The sequence below is a fragment of the Triticum dicoccoides genome, chromosome 4A (assembly GCF_002162155.2).
Source record: "Triticum dicoccoides isolate Atlit2015 ecotype Zavitan chromosome 4A, WEW_v2.0, whole genome shotgun sequence".
NCBI lineage: Eukaryota > Viridiplantae > Streptophyta > Magnoliopsida > Poales > Poaceae > Triticum > Triticum dicoccoides.
In genome coordinates, this window is record NC_041386.1 from 241,428,940 (window position 1) to 241,434,930 (window position 5,991).

Here is a 5,991-nt window from a genome sequence, read left to right on the forward strand (position 1 = left end):
GTAAATTGGAGAAACCTCCATACACATTTCATCGTCATGCATGGTAGTGGAATGTACTAGATATAGACCACATCCACTATGCTGCAATGGATGGCTACCTTTGCTTCAATATCTACAAGGGTTGGATGAAGAGCAACATCCAAGTGTGCGGTTCAAGCAAAGAAGTATCGGCCAAGAGGAAGAGGGACAAGGACGAAGTCGAGGACGTGGACGAGGACTTCGAGTAAGGTGGCAGTGTCATTGCTCATGGTGGTTCTAATGCAGTGTCTACCAGAATAGTTGCAAAGTTTAATTTCAGGTGTGCTTAATTTTATTTGAGGGGTGTGTTGTGCTGAGCCCCTAGCAGAACTTGTTATGTTTCTTCTCGTTACTTTAACTCTTCAGTACGTACATACTAGTATTTCTTACATTTCATCTTTTAGTTGGTATAGTACTACCACTTGTTTATTCACATTATATATGTACAATATATATGTTCAACATCATATAGCCATCAGTTTAGTTGTCAAAGAATTTCAGGGTGCATAGTTTTGTCAAAGAATTCCAGGATGCTTAGAGGGTGCTTGGATCCAAGGGACTTATTTTAGTCTGACTAAAAATTGTCTCTTTAAGAGGCTAAAGTTCCAAGCATGCCTGACTAAAGAGGGGCTAAAACTAGTCTTGAGACTAATTTTTTTTAGTCAGGGGTACCCCCACTAAAATGTGGATTAGTCCTCTCTCTACTCATTTAACTCCTCTCCTTTAACACAAGCGAGTTCTGAATTGGAGGGTTTGGAGGATAATAAATGCTCATTAACTTGATTTTAGCCTTTTTAGTATTTGGATCCAAGCATGGGTGAGGCTAGCATTTTTTAGTCCCACTACTTTTAGTCATGGGACTAAAACGTATCCAAGCACCCTCTTAGTTTTATTTGAGGGGTGGGTTGTGCTGGACACCATTATTGTGACTAGCCTTTTTAATAGTACTATGTGCATAATTTGGAGACGAGCGCTCTCTATATGTACCACATTTTTTTTAAAATTTCAAGTTTTGCTCCATGGCACAATCCATCGATACTACTGCTGTACAAAAGTATACATTTTTTAAAAGGCTAGAGGGCGGGGCAGTCTAGCTTGGTCGGTTTCATGAGAGGCAAGGGCCTTTGTGATTTGACGGCTCATTGCTGCTGGAAGGCGGGGCCTTGTGATTTGACTGCTCGTATAAATGCGCTGATGACCTGATCGAGGAGGAGCAAAGAACCGTGCGGTATACTCAAGTTTTCCACTGGAGTAGTACTGTGATAGAGGAGCACGAAACACGGTAGCCCAGTGCCATATGGCGATAAAAAATGATCTAATTTTCTAGTCATCTCATTGTTAGCATTGTTCTATTCATTCCCTAAAAAAACCATTGTTCTATTCATGCCTCGCAGAGAACGTGACACGTGTGTGAAACACCCAAAGCAAAAGATGAAACACATGAGCAAAAGAAGAAGGAAGATTATCACCCCAAATGATCTAATTCACCGCGGAGTCGTAACTGCTTCTTCATCGCCTCCACGACCTCCATCTCCTTGCGCATCTCCTCCGCCATCTTCTTCATTCTGTCCATGACACGGGATTTCTCGATGCGAGCCTTCATCTGTTCCACGGCCGCATTACGTACCTTGACAGCAGCCGGGTGCTCGATGCGGAGCTTCGTCAACTCCTCCTTCTGTTCCATGACGAGGGCCTGCAGCATCTTCATCGAGGAACTACTATTCTCATGCAGCTTCTTCCAGCCGGCGTTCTTCTCCTTCAACAGGTCGATCTCGTGGCAGAGCTTTGCCTTGTCCGGCTGAAGTCGCAGGATTTCGCCGGTCGCCTTCTTCTCCGAGGCAATGCTCTTCTTCAGCAGCATCACCAAGCCGGCGGTCAACTCCCCCTCCTGACTGAGCTCAGCGGGTATGTCGTCGAGGCTCTCCTTCAGCAACTCCATCAAGCCTTGGATGAACTCCTTCTGCTTATTGAGGTGCTTATTGAGCTGATCGGGCATGCTGTCGAGGGATAACGACTCCAGCTCCGCCGGCTCGGCATGTTCGCCTCCGCAGCTAGGGCGCTCCTGGGAGCCATCGCCTGCCCGTGAGAGATCTTTCGAGGTCTCTGCGTGGCGGCGAGCCCTCTTTTTTTCTGCAGCCCTGGTTGCCACTCCCTTGTAACGAGTAGTTCTTGACCTAGAGCTCTGCTCACCGGCCATGGCAACGACGGATAAAGAAGAAGCACTTATGAGGACGAAAGGTAGAGTAATATTCGGTTAGGTAGTTCCCCTTTTTATAACCTAAGTACTAGCACTAGTACTAATACCTGCATAGTGGGAACATGTTCAGGTTTGGTACGTACTAGTAGGTGTGAGCAGGCTTTCGAATGTGATGGGAACAAGGTAAAGATTAATTGATGGTTTTGGTTTTGAGGCCCGAAACGGCTCCTAATGAGTTTAGTGGAACATAAATTTCAAGTACTACACTGCTCAAATGCCTAAATATTATGTTACTGTCAAAAATTAGCACAAAATACGAAGGAGACCAATGGAAGTACTACTAGCAACCCACGATTTAACTACTCGCATGCGCGCAGTGGAGTAATAATGTCTTTCTTCTGCCCTCACGTCCACTCAATTTGCATGCGTTGTATTAATTGACCATCAATGAAGTGAACAACTTTACACGCATCAAATTATCACATGGGGTGGATCTTGGTACAAAATTGCGTCCGCCCGTGTACCCGCGTGTGTGTGCGAGGGAATGAGTGCATGCGTGGCTTGCGTGCACATCTTCGCTTCGTGCATGTACCGCCAGTATGGCTCAGGGAGGATGAGTACATTCTTCTGGAACCAGCAGCACATCACCGTGATCAATCCACGCAAGGAGGTCGCGACAATGCCTCCACATGTGCCACGTGGCTTGATGAACTGTAAGAGAGACACTATGTAGCGTGCCATTGGTATTCTAATTTACGTGTTTTGCACATACTCGAAGTACTAGTAAGGTACACGTGCATTGCATGCATCAGGTTTTGCAACCAAATTATGAATAAATACCACACAATAGCATGTAAGCTCTGAGTCATATATGCCTGATGTAGCCCTTCGTTTAATTCTTATAGTTCATCTCATTCAAAATCAATTAGTTTTTATAAAAAAGGTAAGAACACGGGAATAGGAAAAACATGGGATTATAGTGGAATGTCGTCTTGAATCCTACAGGATTGGACGAGTGTTTGATTGTGCATAGAAAAAACGCAGAATTCTTTCAAAGAGGTTTGAGTGGATGGGATGTTTCCTATGAAATCTAGTGCAAATGAATCATATAGAAAAATTCCAATGGTTTACAATCCTACGAATCAAACAACCAAGATAGGAAAAATTCCTAATGATTAGAATCCTCCAAAATTCCTTTGAGAATCCTTTGAATCAAAGAAGCCCTTAATCTATTTTATGATTCATGGAATTGTGTGTTGTAAAGCATAAAGTAAAAACAAATAATGGCAATTCAACTAGAAAAAAAGTTTGGGCAGTTATGATACGGAAGATTCTAGAACAAAAGAGAACCACTGTTGTTTTGAGGTTTGTGCATTATGCTTAAGTTCAACCATGGAGTCCGCTAGATTGTACATGTGGCAAAATCCGGTGGGGGGCTAGAAGATGGTGCGAGGAGCCGAGTGTAAGGAGACTATGAAGGAATGCACAAGTGCGAGATCGATATTTAGAGAGAGGGGGCGAACACGTGCGCTCTTGCGCGCAGTGGCGGAGCCATGAAAAATAAATGGGCTAGGGGTCCAAGCATTGCTAATCCTTTACGAGGAGGGTCAATTCATGAACTTAAACCATTTTTAGCAGCAATTGTCTAATGATCACATTCATATTAGCCTCGATATATAGTGATGTTAGGGGGGAGGGGGGCAGGGCCCTTACTGCCCCTGTCTTCGCCATTGTGCACGCGTCTGAGAGATGAAGCGGAAGGCATGGATGATGAGAGGGGGGCGTTGGATATATAATTAATGTGGGTGTATTAGCTATATATGTTAATCCTATATAGAGAGGTATAGATTGATCGATGTGGACATGGGAAAGAGGGTGAGACCTCACTGGATATATTGATTGATTGGTTTGTGTGGAAAACTATGAAAAACCTTGCTATATACACACATACATAGAGGAACATCGATCGTTGCGCATGCACGCATGAGAGATAAAGAATGCCCGATATGATGGAGAGGGGGATGTGTGTGGGTGTGTGCCTTCATGGGAGACCGACCTGAAGAAAAAGATTGCGTGCGTGCGATGGATAATGCAGACTGGTAGTGTGTGTGCATGCATGCACGAGAGAAAGTTAGTGGTACAATTATAAAGAGAAGACTACTATGTGGGTGTAAAAGAATAGGTGAGGTCATAATCAATGTAAAGTTGAATTCAAATATTTGAATAAGAGATCCTGATGTTTGAAACCCATGCATGCATGAATATGACGGAGATCTGCGTGGTGTGGTTTGGAAACGAGCATGTTGTAATGTATACACATTGAACAAGGTAGGACTGATTTGAATTTGAGATACCGATGGCAGATATCATTTGGCCACGTCGCATCCCTGCATGGACACACTATTCTAATTGGAGATGATGGGCGACTTTCGCATCACATATCTATATCTATACCCCTATATATATATATATATTATATTTTATATTTTTTTATATTGTGTGCGGGTAACTTTAACTTTGAAAGATGGTTGTTGGATGAGGCGAATCCGATGGTCCAAACATGGCAAATTTGAGCACTATTGGCCGTTGGATATCATCTAGATTCCACCAGATTTCGCCACATGTATAATCTAGAAGACTCCATGGTTGAACTTAAGCATAATGCACAAACATCAAAACACAAGCACTTCTTATTTGTTATAGAATCTTCCGTATAAGAATTTCCCAAATGTTTTTCTACATGATTTCCATTATTTGTTTTTACTTTATGTCTTACGAAGCACAATTCCATGAATCTTAAAATAGATTAGCTTTCTTATAAAAACTAGATGATTTTGAATGAAATGAACTATAAGAATTAAACGAACCTCTACCTCATGCATATATGACTCAAAACTTGCATGCTATAATGTGGCATTTATTCATAATTTGGTTGCCAAATCTCATGTGTGCAATGCACGTGTACCTTATGTAACACCCCGGATGTAACTTTCCCAATTTGTACTCCAACTCTTGCTGTCTCTGGCGTTAAGTTATATTTATTTCCTCGGGTTCGGGTTTTGTCTCCGTGTGTTGTTGTCATTGTCACACATCTCATATCATGTAATCATGTGCATTGCATTTGCATACGTGTTCGTCTCATGCATTCGAGCATTTTCCCCGTTGTCCGTTTTGCATTCCGGCGCTTCGTTCTCCTCTGGTGGTCATTTTTACCTTTCTTTCGCGTGTGGGGACTAAACATTTCCGGATTGGGCCGAGACTTGCCAAGCGGCCTTGGTTTACTACCGGTAGACCGCCTGTCAAGTTTCGTATCATTTGGACTTCGTTTGATACTACAACGGTTAACCGAGGGACCGAAAAGGCCTCGTGTGTGTTGCAGCCCAACACCCCTCCATTTTGGCCCAAAACCCACCTAACTCTGCTCCATCATCTAGAGCATTCGATCACGATCGCATGGCCGAAAACCGCACCTCATTTGGACTCTCCTAGCTCCCTCTATGCCTATTTAAAGACCCCTTCCCCGAAATCCGGATCCCCCCTCGTCCGAAACCCTAAAATCCACCTCGCGCGCTGCCGGACACTTTCCCTGCCGACGGACGTGTCCGCCGCCGTGTCCGCCGCCATGTGGCAGCCTCCCATTTGCCGCCTCCCTCTCTCTCCACGGCCGCCGCCGAAGCCCGCCGCGGACCATGGCCGGCCCGCCCGCGCCCGCGCACGGGCCAGAGGAGCCGCGCGCCCCGCACCCTTCTCCTCCCGAGCCGGCCGCGCTCCGCCGC